At 36.1% G+C, this 17,750-nt stretch overlaps 1 protein-coding gene and 1 long non-coding RNA gene across 2 annotated transcripts in view; one reads left to right on the plus strand and one right to left on the minus strand.

Annotated features, from left to right (window-relative positions):
• LOC135844113 (thiamine transporter 1-like) overlaps positions 1-17,750 on the plus strand; it is a 108,033-nt gene that overhangs the window by 11,434 nt on the left and 78,849 nt on the right. The gene's annotated exons all lie outside the window — the stretch shown is intronic.
• Positions 2,200-17,750, minus strand: part of LOC135844115 (uncharacterized) — a 203,422-nt gene continuing 187,871 nt past the window's right edge. Inside the window, exon 4 of the long non-coding RNA XR_010558452.1 lies at positions 2,200-2,632. This is a non-coding gene — a long non-coding RNA (uncharacterized LOC135844115). The remainder of the gene's footprint in view (positions 2,633-17,750) is intronic.

The following is a 17,750-nucleotide window of genomic DNA, read 5'->3' on the forward strand; positions in this document are numbered from 1 at the left end:
CTTTTGAATTAATACACCACACTCACACACACGTGCGATGGATAAAACGAAGGCGAAAATTTTCGTCACCTCGAAAGGTGCCCCACACACCTCAGCTCACTCTATCTCTGTCTCTCTCTCTCTTTCCATCGCGTTTTTGTCTTCGATGACCCGCGCGTATATATTTCGCCATTTTCTTATATACGAATCATTATTGCGGGTAAAAATATGCTAAGATATGTTAACAAATTCGCCAGCCTAATTTTTTTCCCTGTCGTCGCTGTCGTATTTCGACGAATAAATTTTTCATCACATAAAATTCTAACAACATTGCCCATAAATTTTCACGCGCTCGTGTCGATGTAGGCCTATCTACTCTATGTAAAGTACGATAAGACTGGGAAAATTCAAAATTAACTTCGAAGGAATGGAATTAGCAGCGTTGCTGGTGTTGATGGAAAGTTTTTTTTTTTTTTTTGAAAAAATATTTTCGTCTGTTGGATTGCTGGAATAAACGCGAGGGTGATAATTTCTCAAAGTTTACAGACAAGAGGAGGGGCAGGGCAGGGTGAGAGGGTTAGAGTAGGTTTGTTTTTGAAATTTTCAAGATTTTTTTTTTAGTTTTTTTTAATTTTCAAACTTGATTAGAAATTTGAAATTTTGCAATCAGACGTTCATAATTTACCTAACCTAATTTTGGAATGAAAATAAATTACAGGCAAAACAACAGTTACGAAGTTCGTCAAAACTGTGGGGAGGCAGAACTCTTATACTGATTCACTATTACAAATGCTCATTCCTAAACACAAATAGAAACAATTCATCTTCCTACACCCCCCCCCCCACCCCTACCTCCTCCCAACTCTCGACTGAACCCAGCAATCATCGTCTTTGCAAAATGCTTTGTCGAACCTCAGTTGAAGAAATTCGCTATATTATCAAAAAAAATCAAAATCCGGAAATCACCAGGTTTGGATAACATCAGTAACATTATGCTTAAAAACCTTCCAACAAATATCCTAACGAGCTTCAAAACACTTTTCAACTCTTGCCTTCAAATTGGTTACTTTCCTAACACCTGGAAAATTGCCAAAGTAATTGTGCTATCCAAAAAAGAATCTCCTTCTTCGTCTCCTAATGATTATAGACCTATCAGTCTTCTCTCTTCTCTATCCAAAATCCTTGAAAAAATCATTCGTAAACGTCTTTTGGACTTTCTGAAAAAGGAACAGATTTTGCCATCTTTTCAGTATGGTTTTCCAAATAAAATGAGCACAGTTCATCAGTTGCATCAAATGGTACAACTTATTAACAATGGCTACAAAAAGAAGCAATACACAACTGCAGCTTTTATAGACATCAAAAAGGCCTTCAACTCTGTATGGCATCGCGGTTTAGTTCACAAATTAGTTACAATCGAAACACCCACCTTTCTACGTAAAATCATTTCTTCCTTCCTTCAAAATAGGAAATTTTATGTTCAAATCGACGATGAAAGCTCTTCGCTTTGAGAAATCAGCCAAGGTGTACTGCAAGGCGCTGTATTGAGCCCAAAATTGTTCATCTTATACTGCTATGATATTCCTAAACCAGCTGATAATGAAATAGTAATGTTTGCTGATGACACATGTTTACTCAGCCAAAATAAGGATCTTCTAATTGCTCATAATCAACTTCAAGCTGGTATCAATGAATTGGAATCATGGTTTGAACGCTGGAAACTTGAGCTAAATCCTCTTAGAAGTGAAACAAAAATCTTCACTCTTCGCAAAATCTCACCGACTCCAGAAATCTTAATCAATAACACTATGGTACTATGGAATACATCAACAGTTAAATATCTCAGCGTACACTTGGACCAGAAACTATCTCTCAAAAACCATATTGTTCTCAAATCACATGATGCCTACCTCAAACTACACAAACCCTTATTGAATCGTCGTTCCAGATTGTCTACATCTTGTAGTCTACTTCTTTACAAAAGTCTCATCTGTAGCTCATTCACATATGCAGCGACAATATGGATAACAGCTTCAAAAACTAACAAACATAAGCTATACAAATTATACAAAACAAAGTTCTGCGAATCATTACAAACGCACCATGGTTCCTCCAAAACAATCAGTTACATAATGAACTGCTAATAGAATCAATCGACGCCTTCTCTGAAAGACTTACTGAAAAATACCTATTCACGCTGGAATCGCTTGATGACTTCAAATTCCTACTTAGCAAAAATCTTATAAATTGTCTTAAAACACGTTAAAATATCCTCAAGATCTTTTTTGATTCAATAAAATAATAATTCTTTCAAATCGTTATATTTATAGGTTTTTTAATAAATCTGCCTACCCTCTTAAGTATCACGTTATTATTGTATAAAAATTGATCACTTCGTGTATAGCGTTTAAATGTTCAGCCGAATAAATACATATCTACTTTTCTCTGTCTGAATTAGGAGGGGACTTTTGATGGAGATTATCTGGTATAATCAATTGCTAAAGGTAAGCTAAAGGGCATCAACCAATTTTCACATAAAATTCTAAATTCATGAATTAAAAATGTAAGTCAATATGTAGGTAAATCATAAAATTAACTTACTTACTATTACGTAGCATGTCCTCTTATTGTTTTGGAAGAATCTTGTCCTCGCCTGAAACAAAAATAAAAATGAACTTTGGATTAGCAGATTGAATTGGAAATCATCGTACGAAAAATAAAATTGAAATATATTATGAACATTCCTACCACCAACACTAGATAGGCAATGTTTTAGAGACCAAGGAAAATACTTCAACGGGGGATATGCGAATTTGTCGAATCCTGGGGGTAGTGGGGGCTGGAGGGTAATTCGTGAAATGAACAGACAAAATAGTGCAAAAATTTGCAAAAATCTACTATCAAACTATTTTTTCAGGAAATATCTAAGTTGAAGGGACCTTTGTTTTTCAACAAAACTTTGTTTTTTTTTTTTTGAGGAGGGGGGTCTTCCTTCTCACAGGCTCGCATCCTTTTTCTGGGCTTTATACACAAAACAATTTCTTTCTTTTCATTCGTCTTATAATTTTTTGCAGCTGTTCTCCGATTTGAAATCTTTTTTGGAAGTTGATTCTGTTGTGGGTCGAGTGATGCAGGGTTGGCTCAATTTCAGATATCCAATTTTTGAGAACATACACATATAGGAATACCACAGTCTACTGTACGTATGTATTACGCAGTCGACAATACGAATTCGTTCGCTCTATTTTCAGAGAGAGTCGAAAGCCGATAATGGCCCGAAGACGGGGCGACTATGCAGCATAGCATAGGCTACTACAACGGCGAAGTAGACAGGGAGTAAAAATAAAACTGCGTATATCAGCGTCCGTTCACGTCCCAGACACGCGTGTATCGTCTACACACCGCCGTCATGCCATCCGCGGTCGTGGCCGCCAAAAGTACGTAGACGTACCTTACTATTGATGTGGATGTACCCGCATCCCATTTGTCCTTCCCATGGCGTGTTGTGGTTGTATACAGTTCGTAATATTTAATTCAAAAAAAAAAAAAAAAAAAAAAAAACTAGCCAGACAGAATGATCGCGGTCGACGCAGCAGCGCGCTGAAGGTGAATTTTTCTACGCATAAGTAGGAATAATTTGCAAGTTTGTACATTATAGGACGGATCGTGAAAAAAAATTCTGAGAATTTTGACAAAAATTCGTCGGAGGCCGTCATTTTGTTGAGTCGAATACGATCCTCCAAAAAAAAAAATCAGTTTAATAGGAAGTGCACATGGAGGAGACTCATGGATCTTCAAAGAAGGCGGATTTAAATCGTGGTTTTTTCACTCTATCCCTTACTTAACCTGTTTTGGAAAAAATACCCTGGAGATTTGAGATTCGGAGTTGACCGAGGCCATTGCCATCAAAATCCAAGACCACTTGTAGGATTCTGCTGAGCAGTTGAAAATTTGAAAATATTTTCAAAATGTACGAATTTACCTTACCCTAAAACAAGCGATCAGCAAATTTTCAAACAAGACTAAAATTCTCGTATCAGAATTTCTCAGCATGGCCCTCTTTCCATGAAAAACGCTCCCTCGATCCTCCAAATAGTGTTGGCCCATGGCCCCTTGGTATGAGCCTCGTAGTATGTAGGAAACTTTCCAACTCATCAGGAGAGAAGGCAGGACCCTTTTTACTTTTCTTCAATTCAACAGAAAAAGAATGGGGGGGTTATTTTTTTTAATGCCATATTCCTTCCCCTTCCTTAAACTTGACCAATATATAGCGTTCATCTTCTTTCATTTTTTCCTAATTCACTCCCTACCTCCTAATTGAGCATTATAGAGGATATTTCACTCCCTATAAATTTTGCGTGTACCTACATATTTGTGATAATAATAAATTGAATTATTTACTTTTTCAAACATACAAGTGGGAGAGGAAGGGGTGGGGGAGAAACAATTTTGTAGTACTCTGTTGAAATCTTCTCTTCTCGCACTCAGTCTGAATCGACTTCATCTTCCTCAACTTTTTCACATTTTTACCACCTCCACCTCCTTCCTCTTCAATTCAGTTTTTCACTCGCAGAAGGTCGTGGAATGGGAAGAGAATGAGAAAAATCGAGAAATTCCACATTATTACCCTTCCCACACCTGATCAATAACTATCTACGTAACTCAACCTCTTTCATTTTTTCATTTTCGCCCCCCTCCTGTCAAATTCAATTTTTCAGGAAGTGCAGCAGGAAATGATATTGGGTCAGAAAAAATTACAATATCTCCTTGTTAGTGGATCTAAAAACAAGTTTATTATTTCTGAAAATATGTGGCTCATTTGCAGGACCTACTTGTTTTTTTAACCACAATGGGAGAGGAAATGAAGGAAAGAGAAAATGTTGTACACGCCAGAAAATTTATAACGAGATCATTCTATTAATTTTTTTTCAGCTTTTCTATTTCCATAATTATGTTTTATCTGAACATAACCAAAATTATTGAGAAGGAGAGGAGCAGGGGTTACTCGAATCATTAATCACCAATTTGTAGTACAACAACATTCCCATGTATTATTAGTTTTTTTGATCAGCATAACACCTGAGAAAGAGGAAAAAGGGCTTTTACGATAAAAAGGGACCAAATCGAAGAATAATTGTAAAAATGAAGAAAACAAATTCCATTTTTTAAAACATTTTTATACTTGCGGGGGGGTGACCGGAAAATTCATCCTGCGAAATTCATCTCGCGAAATTCATCCCGCGAAATTCATCCTGTGAAAATTAATATTGCCGAAAATTCATACTGGGGAAAATTCATCCCGCGAAATTCATCTTGTGAAAATTAATATTGCCGAAAATTCATACTGGGGAAAATTCATCCCGCGAAATTCATCCTGTGAAAATTAATATTGCCGAAAATTCATACTGGGGAAAATTAATATCGCAAAATTAATACCTACGTACCCAGGTATCAAGACTTATTCGTAACTTTTATATTCTACTCGTAAATGAAGTGTTGCGAAATTCATATTGTACAAAACTCAAGCATTTAAGTATTACAAATATGTATCACAAAAATGAAAAATCAATAAAATTTCAGGTAGGTAGGTAAGGTACACAGGTTCCTTAGTAGGCAATATTATGCGCCACGCCGCGAATATATTCAATAACATTTACGTCCTCATCATGACTTAAAACAATATTTTGCAGCCTGCTGGCGTTGTCTTTGTAAATTCTTTTTTTTTTTCTGGGGAGGTTCTCATGCTATGGTCTGTTCGTAGTCCGCCTCCATGAGAACACACTGCACAAAAATCATGAATGAATTGGAATGAGATCCTACCTATCAGCTACAAAACTACATGTTAGCGTAGATATTCACTTCATCTACGAATAGAATATAAAAGTTACGAATAAGTCTTGATACCTGGGTACGTAGGTATTAATTTTGCGATATTAATTTTCCACAGTATGAATTTTCGGCAATATTAATTTTCACAAGATGAATTTCGCGGGATGAATTTTCCCCAGTATGAATTTTCGGCAATATTAATTTTCACAGGATGAATTTCGCGGGTTGAATTTCGCGAGATGAATTTCGCAGGATGAATTTTCGTAGAACCTTGCGGGGGGGGGATTCAAATTCCGATTTTTCGTCTTTGAAGGGGGGGAGGGAGGGTCCAAATCAGAAGTCAAATAAATTAAATAGAGCTTTCTGATGAGAATAAAGTGGATCAAATCCGATCCATGAACCTGAACATTCTATTTTCTTGATTTTTTAAATTTTTCCAGAGCTTTGTGAGGAGTGGGGAGGGAATTTTCCAGGCCAAATTCATTTCAGGTTCGGGGCTACAATTTTAATTTTTTTTTGTTCATAAAAATCAACATTTCAAAGGACTGAAGCAAAAAAAAATTGTGAAAAAAATGTCACAAGTATGCAGAAGAACCATGCCAATGAACCACCTTCTGTGATACCCCCTTTTTTCCTCCCTCCCCCCCCCCTTCTTTTTTTCTTTCCTGTTCATAAAAGTTTCTTTTCAAATGCAGGTTGGTCAGAGTGAGGCGAGAGCGATATTTCATAACCAAAATTTATAAATTCCGGAAAGTAAAAAAAGTTTAAAATTTTGTAACTTTTTGGGATCTTGTGTCCGCTTTTGCTTTGAATGGGACCGCAGTTTTAGGAGAGAGCACGGTCTGAAACTCCCGTAACCAAAATTCACCTGACTAAATTATTGATTTTTCTATACTTTTATTTGGCAGATTTTTGAAAATTGAAGTAGCCACTTACTGATTAAGTAGGTAAAAATGGCAGAAATTAGACCCGAAACCATGAATATCGACTCCCTCGAATTGAATTTCACTATTTCTGACTATTTCGGAGCTTCCAGCGCGATTTTCGATTTCTCCAGAATTTTACAATTTATTCAAAAGACGTGGAAATCAATTTGAACAGCTAAAAATTGAGCTGTGGTTGATTCTCGACCTGTTCAAAGGGTTTGTCAACGTTTGAGCTGATTTCCATGCGTGTTTTTTGGCCATAATTCTTATAACTACTTATTACATACTTGAAAAAAAAATTTTTTTAAATCAAAAAATTTCTATTCGATGGAAAATTGTTGAAATTTGCAGGAATTGCTGTATCTTGTCTGCAATCAACCCTCCGAATCCGAATTTTACAATTTCGAGCCATTTTGGAGCCTCCAGCACGATTTTTGATTTCTCCAGAATTTCAAAATTTCTCCACAAGAATTGGAGCTCAACTTAGGCAGCTAAAAATCGAATTGTGGCATATGCCCGACAATTTCCTATCAGCCATGGTGTTGATTTCTACTCCTTTCGGAAATATTTCGAAACCCTGGAGAAATTGAAAATCGTTCTGGAGACTCCGGAATAGCTCATAATGGCAAATTCGGATTCCAGTTTGGAGGGGTGGGGGGGGGGGTTGTTAAAGACAACATACAGCCATTTTGCGCAAATAACTTCCCATCTAACAGGAATTTGTCAATTTTTCAATTTTTTTTCTCATAAATATTCATTTTAAAAAAACACACTCGAGATGCCTTCCTGGAAATAGGATCAAACTTAGATCAACCCTTCGAACCGGTCCATAACACCCCACAAGTCAATTTTTATCGCTTTAAATTAGTTTCCACTCATTCTGGAGAAATCAAAAATCATGCTGGAGGCTCCAGAATAATCGAAAATGGCGAAATTCAGTTCCAGGAAGTTGATAATCTTTCGAGGGCTAAGTTCTATCATTTTCACTAAATAAATAATGTATGTTTTTTTTGTACTCAAATTGCTGAAAATTATTTATTTCAAATTTTCAAAAATTCGCAAAAAAAATCCAAAAAATAAATTTGGGCATCTGAAATTTTGGTCCTGAGAATTTCAGAACACCCAAATCGAAGGCAGACACCTCGAGAGACCCCCTTTCAACCAAACATAAACATCACACGAGCCTCTAGTCTTCGATCTTCAATTCTTCATCCATTAAAAAATCTATTTTTAGAAAAAAATACCTGAAGACATACTCATCTTCTTATACATAGATATAGCACAATAAACACGTTAAATGACGATGCGACACAACTCGCAGATCATTTGGATACGAATCAAGTATTTATCAATGAAAAAAAAAAAAAAAAAAAATCGTGTTCGTAAAGAGGACCAGAGATACGAAAAGGAGAAGGAGAATCGGAGACACGTCCATATGATAGAATGAAACGAAAGATGCTGGGTACTCCGGGTATATGTGTATACAAATAGTAGCAATGAAATTCCAAAGACGACGACTATCGAGTAGAATGTGCTCAAAGAGTCGTGAGACAGATGCAGAAGGGAGGAGGGGGGAGGTAGGACAACACGCCGAAAACTATAGTAAGTAATTATCTACGTAATATATACGTGAATGAAACGACTATACATACTATAAGCAGCCGCAGAGCGCGTTATATGATGCACAACAACTGGTCGTCGTCGTCGTCGTTGTCGTTGACGTTGTATAATAATAATAATACTCCGCTTTTAGAAAATGAATATAAAAGGGAAAAGGCTACAGAACGGGACACTTTATTTGGTAGTTTATAATATGTAAACAAAAAGAAGAGCAGCTTAATGTGCGATATCGTCGACGACACGATGCTGCGATGGTGACGATGATGTCGACGACGACGCCATCGTACACATTTATGTATAAACCACTCTGCGTGTATATGACATCATCTTTGCTATAGTTTTTAGTCGTCGTATATCCGTACGTAAATAAATAGTCGTCATTTAAAAGAACCGTATAGCGTATGGTACGTACAAATATGAAACGTAGTAATTCGGTCCTAAGAGACGTACCTACCTACTACGAGAAAACCACCCAAACAAGCTTACATGTACTACGTTAGGAGTGATCCCGGATCTGGGAAATAGCCACCAACGACCGCCTCATCGCGGTATGAGAATGTGAAAATTTTACAAGTCGTAGTCGTAGCCAAAGCCAACCTAAACGTATACGGTACGGCTACGGATATACCTACGTATCCTACTCGTATTACTATACTCGTATATGGGTATAGGACGACGACAAGAGTGTAATGTAGCCTATCTATACGTCGAGCAGAGTACAATAAGGAAAAGCTGCGTCGTACCGCAATTAAAGCCCGAACAAGAAGAACGCAAATTGTCGATCGTTAATCGGTACCTAACTGGGTACCCTTGGGCCATACAGTATAGGCCGACGAATACGAATAAACGACACCACGTGGTTTCCTGCTTTTCCTTTTCCTTTTCTCTCACTCTCGTCTATGTCAGCTCTCGACTCACCCTGTCTGTCTCTCATTCTCAATTCAATCGACAGTGTCACTGTTAGAATAGAGAGAGGTATGGATATTTTTTTTCTACGCCAATTTTTAGGCTGACGAGATAGGTATCCACTTCAATGCACAAGATTTGTGTGATCCCCCAGGAAGAATACTATACGTTGAAATTGGAAGAATTTTTAGCGAAGGTTTCATTCTACAACTACAATCGAAGACGTCATAGCAAAAAGGACATATGTGAAAAGTTGTATTTTGAGAAAAAGCTGTGTGAAAGTTGGTGCGCTTGTGAAGAGTGTACCACATTCAGTAAAATTATAGTACAGGGATTGTACTATAATTTTACTGAATGCAGTACACTCTTCACAAGCACACAAACTTTCAAACAGCTCTTTCTCAAAGTACAACTTTTTCACATATGTCCTTTTTGTTATGACGTCTTCAATCTAATCACGTAGGTAATCAGGTTGATGGACAACTTTTTGTAGAATTTTTTCTCCAGATGAAGTATGATGAAAAACTATCGTCAGAAATTTCAAAATCGTGTATATATATATTTTTTGAAAGTATTTAAAACTTTGTATCTAGGGATTCGAGGCTCCCCCTCACCTCACAGACATTGGAAAATTCTTCAAATATGCAAGAAAAATGAATCATTTCTGCGAATAATGAGGAAAGATGCAAGGGGCAGAAGAGTCATCAAAATTTCCAAATGCCTCATTTATAATCATGTTTCAAGAATTTTTGAACCAAGTTTATAGTCCGGCATATGATAATAGGAGTAATTGCACCCCGCCCCCCCGCCGATCCTCCGGGATAACTTTTCTCCAAAAGGGGACATCCTAAGTAAGGAACATTTTAAAGCAAACTTGCCCAAAAAAAAAGTTGGCCTTACTTACAAAATGGCGGCCATTTTGATTGACAGGTCAGGCGAAATCGCAGATTTTGCGTTTTAACATAAGACTTGCACGAACTTTTTCAAACTTTACAAAGGTAGATCGAAAGATCATGCAAAAATTTATCACCTGTCAAAATTTCAAGTGCTAAAGTGCGTTTTTCGATTTTTGGTGAATTTTTGAAAATCGAATTTAGGCCAAAAATGAGGGAAAAAGTCAAAATTTTACCAAATTGACCAAGAAAGCTGAAATTTGGGATATACCCTATTTTCGACATGTCAAATCGATTGGAAATGGTTTCAACCCGTTTTGAGCAGTTCTGGAGCCTCCAGCAGATTTTTGAAACTCGAAATTCCCACAAAATTCCATCAAATTGGAGTTGTAAAGCTAAAATTTATTCTAAAAACTAATTTCAATACGCTACGAAGTACTGCAGGTGAATTTCAAGTCGTTTTGGATCCTCCAGCGACTTTTTGAAAATTCCTAAAGCCTCCAGAAGATTTTTGAAACTTTAAATTTTCACAAAATTTCATCAAAATGGAGATGGAAAGCTGAAATTTACTCTAAACTCCAATTTTAACACCCTCTGAAGACGACTTCAGGTGGGCTCAAGTAAGTTTAGGGCCTCCAGCGACTTTTTTGAAAATTACTGGAGCCTTCAGTAGATTTTTGAAACTTGAAATTTCCCCAACATTAATTTGTCAAATGGAGATGGAAATTTGAAATTTACTCTACACTCCAATTTTAACACCCTCTGAAGACGACTTCAGGTGGGTTCAAGTCATTTTAGGGCCTCCAGCGACTTTTTTGAAAATTACTGGAGCCTCCAGTAGATTTTTGAAACTTGAAATTTCCCCAACATTAATTTATCAAATGGAGTTGGCAAGCTGAAATTTACTTCGCAGACTACATGGTGGTTTCAAATGGTTTTGAACCTTCCAGCTACTTTTAGGAAATTTCAATTTTCCAAAAAAACGTCATACAACCTTTCAAAAAGTTGCTGGAGGCTCCAAAACGACTTTAAATTCACCAGCAGTCAACTTCGTAGCGTATTGAAATTAGTTTGCAGAATGAATTTCGACTCTCCACCTTAGTTTGATGATATTTTGGGGAAATTTGAGGTTTCAAAAATCTGCTGGAGGCTCCAGTAATTTTCAAAAATGTCGTTGGATGCTCTAAAATGACTTGAAATCCACCAGAAATCGTTTTCAGAGGGTGTTAAAATTGGAGTGTAGAGTAAATTTCAGCTTTCCATCTCCATTTGATAAAATTTTGAGAAAATTTAAAGTTTCAAAAATTTGCTGGAGGCTTTAGGAATTTTCAAAAAGTCGCTGGAGGATCCAAAACGACTTGAAATTCACCAGCAGTACTTCGTAGCGTATTGAAATTAGTTTTTAGAATAAATTTTAGCTTTACAACTCCAATTTGTTGGAATTTTGTGGGAATTTCGAGTTTCAAAAATCTGCTGGAGGCTCCAGAACTGCTCAAAACGGGTTGAAACCGTTTCCAATCGATTTGGCATGTCGAAAATAGGGCATATCCCAAATTTCAGCTTTCTTGGTCAATTTGGTAAAATTTTGATTTTTTCCCTCATTTTTGGCCTAAATTCGATTTTCATGAAATTTTGACAGGTGATAAATATTTTCAACCCCTTCCCCCCATCCCAAGATCGATTTTCTCCTTCTTTTTTTCAGGGTGTCTACAACAAAATTTCAAAATAAAAAAATCAATAATTAAAGCAGGTCTTATATCTGGACGTTTTTAAAATTTTTGGAATTTTGCAAGAGGGGAAGGGGATGGGCGAGGCAAACTTTTACATTCAAATTTTTCGTTTTTCTAATGTCTATAAACACCCCAAGGTTTTTTTTCAAGCAAATGGATGTCGGAAATATAATTTTGATATTTTAATATTTATTGGAAATTTGGGCAAAAAATAGAGTTATTTTGAAATTTTTTACAAAAAAAAACACTATCTTTTAAAATTTGAGCAAAAAAATGGGCACTCCTGCAATTTTGACAAAAAACATCATTCTGCTTTTCAACAGTTTTGGCAAAAAACTAGGTTTTTTTGGGAAAATCAAAACTTTTGGCATTTGTGTTGAAAAATAAAAAAACATAATTTTAGTGGAATTTTAGCAAAAAAAAAAATACAGGACTTTTCGACAATGTTAACAAACATGGAAACATTTTCACAGTTTTGGCACAAAAAACTGGACCTTTTTTCAAATTTCAGAAAAAACAAGAATTCTGGAATTTTAGTAAAAAACAGAGCGATTTGGCAAATTTGGGCCAAAGATGGAGTTATTTTGGAATTTTGACCAGAGAAAAAATACACAATCTTTTTGCAATTGGCAAAAAAACAAGACATTTCTGCAATAATTTTGACCACAAACCGTGCTTTTAGGCAGATTTGGCAAAAAAGTGAAAAACTGGGCCTCTTTTTTGGAAAAATGGAAATTTTTGGCATATTTTACAAAAAAACAACATGAATGTCTGACAACTTTAGCAAAAAACATGATTTTATTGCAATGTTGACAAAAATGAGTACTTCTTGACAATTTCGGCACAAAAGTAAGATCTTGTCGCAATTTGGGCAAAAAGCATGAATTTTGGCACATTTTGGTCAAAAACCGGTGCTTTTGTGCTATTTTTGGTATAAAAACTTTAGAAAACAGGACTTCTCGACAGTGTTAACAAACATGGACAATTTTTCACGCTTGTCTTTTGGCACAAAAAACTGGACCTTTTTTCAAATTTTAGCAAAAACAATGATTCTGGAATTTCAGCCAAAAATAGAGCGTTTTGGCGAATTTTGCAAAGGCAGGACATTGTTTGCAATTTGGGCAAAAGATAGAGCTATTTTGGAATTTATAAATTTTTAGCATTTTCAACAAAAAACAACACGAATTTCTGACAATTTCGGCAAAAAAACAAGCCTTTATGGCAATGTTGACACAGATGAGGATTTCTTGACAATTTGGGCAAAAAGAGAAATTTTGGCATTTTTTAGTCAAAAAACCCCTTCTGTGCAATTTTTGTTGAAAAAAAAAAAAAATAAAAAATAAAAACAGAAGAAAATGAAGTAGATTTATCCAAATTTCTACTGGCTTCTGTTTTACTTGATTTTTTTGATTTTTTTCGACATTGTTGGCTCAAGGAGGTCAAGATTTCTTGCAGAACCAAAAGAGATCTTTTCTTGGAAAGGAACTTATTAAAAAGAATTCTGAAGCGGAATAAATGCAGAATTTTCAACAAGAAAACATCACAAGTTCACAACGATTTCTACACTTTAGACGGTTCCTAGCACGACTGGACTTTTAAATTGAGGGGGGGGGGAGGAAGGTCCGATTTTTTTTCACAATTTCTACCCAATTTTTTCAGCGATTCACGATGTATTCTTACACTAATGAGCAGTCAAAATCAACATCTTCCTTCTCCTCTCTCCCACCCACCCTTTTCTATGTTTTCCCTCTCCGAAAAGTTCTAACCTCTCCCCCGCCCCGATATCTTTTTGAAAAAAATTAGCAGTAAAAGTAGATAACTTCGTAAATATTAATCAATACGTAATCTAATTAATCTTTTTTTCTTTGTTTTGTTTCAGGTGAGTACACAATTTTCAACCTCATTGAACTATGTATTGAAACTATCGAAATAAGTACGGTAAGTCGAAAATAGAAAACCATAATACATAAAAATCTCAACCGCTTATAAAATCATTTCCAAGTCTAACGTAAGCTCTTGCTCTTCCCTTCTCATCTCTCTAATTTTACAAAAATTCTACTAGATAATATTTTCATTCATTTTTCAACTTTTGGTATTTATAAGTTATGCAATATTCCGGTCTGGGTCTCTTGACTATAAAACAAATATTTCAACAAGGAAATCCGGCTATAACGATGCGACACGCTGTAATATTGTGGCGCTGTACGGACGGTTTTTCCCTCTTTAACGTCATGTCCGTTATACGAGTGTATATCGGTCCACAGAACTCGGATGCTATTTTAGGTCTCTGTCTCTCTATCTCTATGTACATACAGTATTTCTCTTTTCTGTATCTTCCTTCGCGTATACCTCCATCCTCGTCTTATAATACCTATGACGCTGACGACGAAGACATAAATTTCATTAATTCATTTCTTCGCTGCGTGCTGTACCTACGTACTCGTACATGCGGGTACTTTTCATTCCACTTTTTCGCATTCCAAACACATCGAGTATTTTTTTTTCAAATCCACTAAATCGATCTTCTTTGCCAAAACGTTCGTAAGAATTAAGACCTGGCTCTGATGACGCTGTTGTATACATACTTACTTACCTATGCGATACCTCACATTCATAGAGAATGATATATATTTAGTATATGTAAATATTTCTCTTCTCTTCTTCTCTCTCTCTCACTGCGTGCCCTCGCCTTGTGTCTATGAGCTGTTTAAGCCTTCTGTTAATTAAAAAGAATCCAAGCCAGACACGCTAACATTTGATTAAAACACAAATAGTGAAAAGAAATTTCGCCTTCGTTGCTGCGGCAGGCGGCAGCCGGCTGCTGATGGCGACTCGAGCCGCAGCCATTTAAAGTTCACTCACCCGACAGGTACCCACAGAATATTTTGGCAGACGCCGGAATCGCATTCGTATACATAATATTACACCATCTTGCTCTCGCTTCTTCATCACATATACACAATATACATACGTACGTATGTACTACGTTCAACATCCGTGTGTATAGTATATGTACCATCGAGACGTTTTGTAAATAGACGAGATATATAAGCGGTGGCATGGTTTTGTATACTGCTACCTACTATACGATGTGTAGAGATACAGACGTCATTGTAAAACACTCTACCACACACGCTTTTTACGTAGCATAACGATGTCTTTTTAGAATCAATATCCTACAATCGAAGAAAATCTTCATATTCGTCGAATCTACGTATGTACCTACCTACTTGAAGAATTTCTGGCTAGAATGAAAATGTCGATGGACAGAGCGGCAGGGGGAGGGGAAGGGAGAGGGGAAAGGGGTCAGAACTGAGGTTTGCATGGGAAACTCGACCAGCATAATATTATTTACCGCGAAATCATCGGTATTACAAACTTTTACACCGGAATTACCAACATTTACCAGTAAATTACCAAAATTACCATTTATTACCGCCGTCATTTGTGAAATTTATACCAATCTCAAGGTATATTTTGTCCCTGGCCGAGAACTTGTATCATTTTTTTATATTATAAAAATCTTGAAACATTTTTTTACATAAAAAATACCCATTTTACCAAAAATTACGGTAATTATGGTAATTTACCGCCGTAAAAAATTTACTTATTTTTAATGCTGGGATTAGGTACTAAGCAAGAAGACCGGACTTTATTATACTAATTCACCACAAAATCAGTAAATTACACCCACTTACAGGTAAATACTGAGTAAATTACCAAAAAATACAAAGACAAAAAAAAAGAAGAAAAGAAAAGATGAAATGACGAAAAAGCGGAAAGACAAAAAGATGATGAAAAGACTAAAAAGACAAAAAGGCGAAAAGGTGAAAAGAACAAAAGACCAAAAGACAACGAAAAGACAAAAAGTTGAAAAATCGAAAAGATGAAAAAGCTAAAAGGGTGAAAAGACGATGAAAAGACAAAAATACAAAAAGACGAAAAGATGAAATGACGAAGAGATGAAAAGACTAAAAGACAAGAAGATGGAAAGACAAAAAGATGAAAAAGCAAAAAAGTGAAAAGATGATGAAAAGATGAAAAGACAAAAATATGAAAAGGTGGAAAGATAGAAAGATGAAAAGACAAAAAGGCAAAAAGACAGAAAAGTGAAAAATCCAAAAGACAAAATGACAAATAGATTTTTCGCCCTCTCATCCAGTTGGCTATACTATCTAAATTCCCTTCTTGTCCCAATATTCTAGGAACTTTATCCCCTTGTAATTAATTGTCTGGTCCAGTTTGTCTGCGTCAAAGTCACCATATAATCAACACCTATAAAAGTGTCTGTCATCTTGTACCTCACCACATTCGCATAGATTGTCATCAGCCAAGTGCCATCTGTATAGGTTGGATTTTGAGTGTGTTGTTCTGCTTCTCAGTCTATGCAGCGTTTTCCAGAGGTTATATTTCAGTTGGTTGCCTTGGGACAATGATTTGCTCATCTCATACCCATACAACAATGACCATGCTAATTTTGATATGAATGTCGACCCATCCACATCCGTCACTTTTGGATGCCACATGTCGATGTGAATTTCAACCCTGTGTCGAGCTAATTGTTGATGTAATTGTTGACTGATGTTGATCTGCAGTTGTGTCGACAATTGGCTCAACACAGGGTCAAAATTCACATCAACATGGGGCATCCAAAAGTGATGGATGTGGATGGATCGACATTCACATCAAAATTTATGTCGACCTCCTGCTTTGTAAAATTATGAACTTTGAGTTTAAAAATTTTTAATTTTTTTTTTCAAAAATGATTTCCTGTGATGTGGCTATTGCTCGTGCTGAAAACAGCATCAATGCAAAGTCCACTTCCAAAGAAGTACAGAAGAAAGGCCTGTATAATCAAAAAGTTGAACAGAAATTCCTTATATTAAAGATGGTGCAATACTTTATCTAAGAGTACTAAACTAATCCATTTTCATGTTGACATGTAAATGTTAATGTTGATGTGAAATTCAGGGCTTCAAACCCGAACGTTTTCAGGTACGGGTATCGGGTACGGGTACAGATTTATTTCTCAGAGAATCGGGTACGAGTATCGGGTACGGGTATGAAAATTTTAAACGTTCGGGTACAGGTACGGGTTCGGGTATTTTAGGCGAAATACCCGAACTGTACCCGATCTATCGGGTATTTCCGGGTATTTGGGTTCAAAATAGTCTCTATCAGGTTCAGGTACAGGTTCGGGTATTCCTCATTTCATTTTTTGGGTATGGGTATGGATACGGGTTCGGGTACAGAAATTGTTGGATTTTAGTTCGGGTATTCGGGTATTCGGGTAGGGGTACGGGTACGGGTTTGAAGACCTGGTGAAATTCGACATCAACAAATACATCCACAATATCAACATCATATCATCTACAACTCCAAACTGTGGAAAAGTGAATAATTTCATCAATGCCCTAAAAAATTGTTTTCCTCATTGAACAAGATCATATTTTTGAATGTTTACTAAACTTTTAAACACTGAAACAGAAATTTTAATTCTGAAAAATTGGTCAACATAGTTGTAGATGTAAATTTCAAGCATCAAATTTTACATTTACATGTCGAGATGGCATGTCGAGGTATCAGAAATAATAATAAAATTTCAAAACTTTTCATTTACCTGGCTTTTGTACGGACAGAAGATTCCTACTACATAATTAATTGATCACTTTTCCATCATTATGTTGAAAAAAAAACGTAGTCGATGTAAATGTTGACGTCGACAATTGTTGTGTGGGTAGTATTGCTTCTTGATGCTGTGTTCCAGATTTGGCAGTGTTCAACTTCAGCAGGAGCACTTAATTCATTTACTGTTCTCAGGAAACTGTGTCTGGATTTTAGTCTGCTCTCTGGTACATAATTTGTTG

Source organism: Planococcus citri, chromosome 4 (assembly GCF_950023065.1).
Source record: "Planococcus citri chromosome 4, ihPlaCitr1.1, whole genome shotgun sequence".
Taxonomy (NCBI): Eukaryota; Metazoa; Arthropoda; class Insecta; order Hemiptera; family Pseudococcidae; genus Planococcus; species Planococcus citri.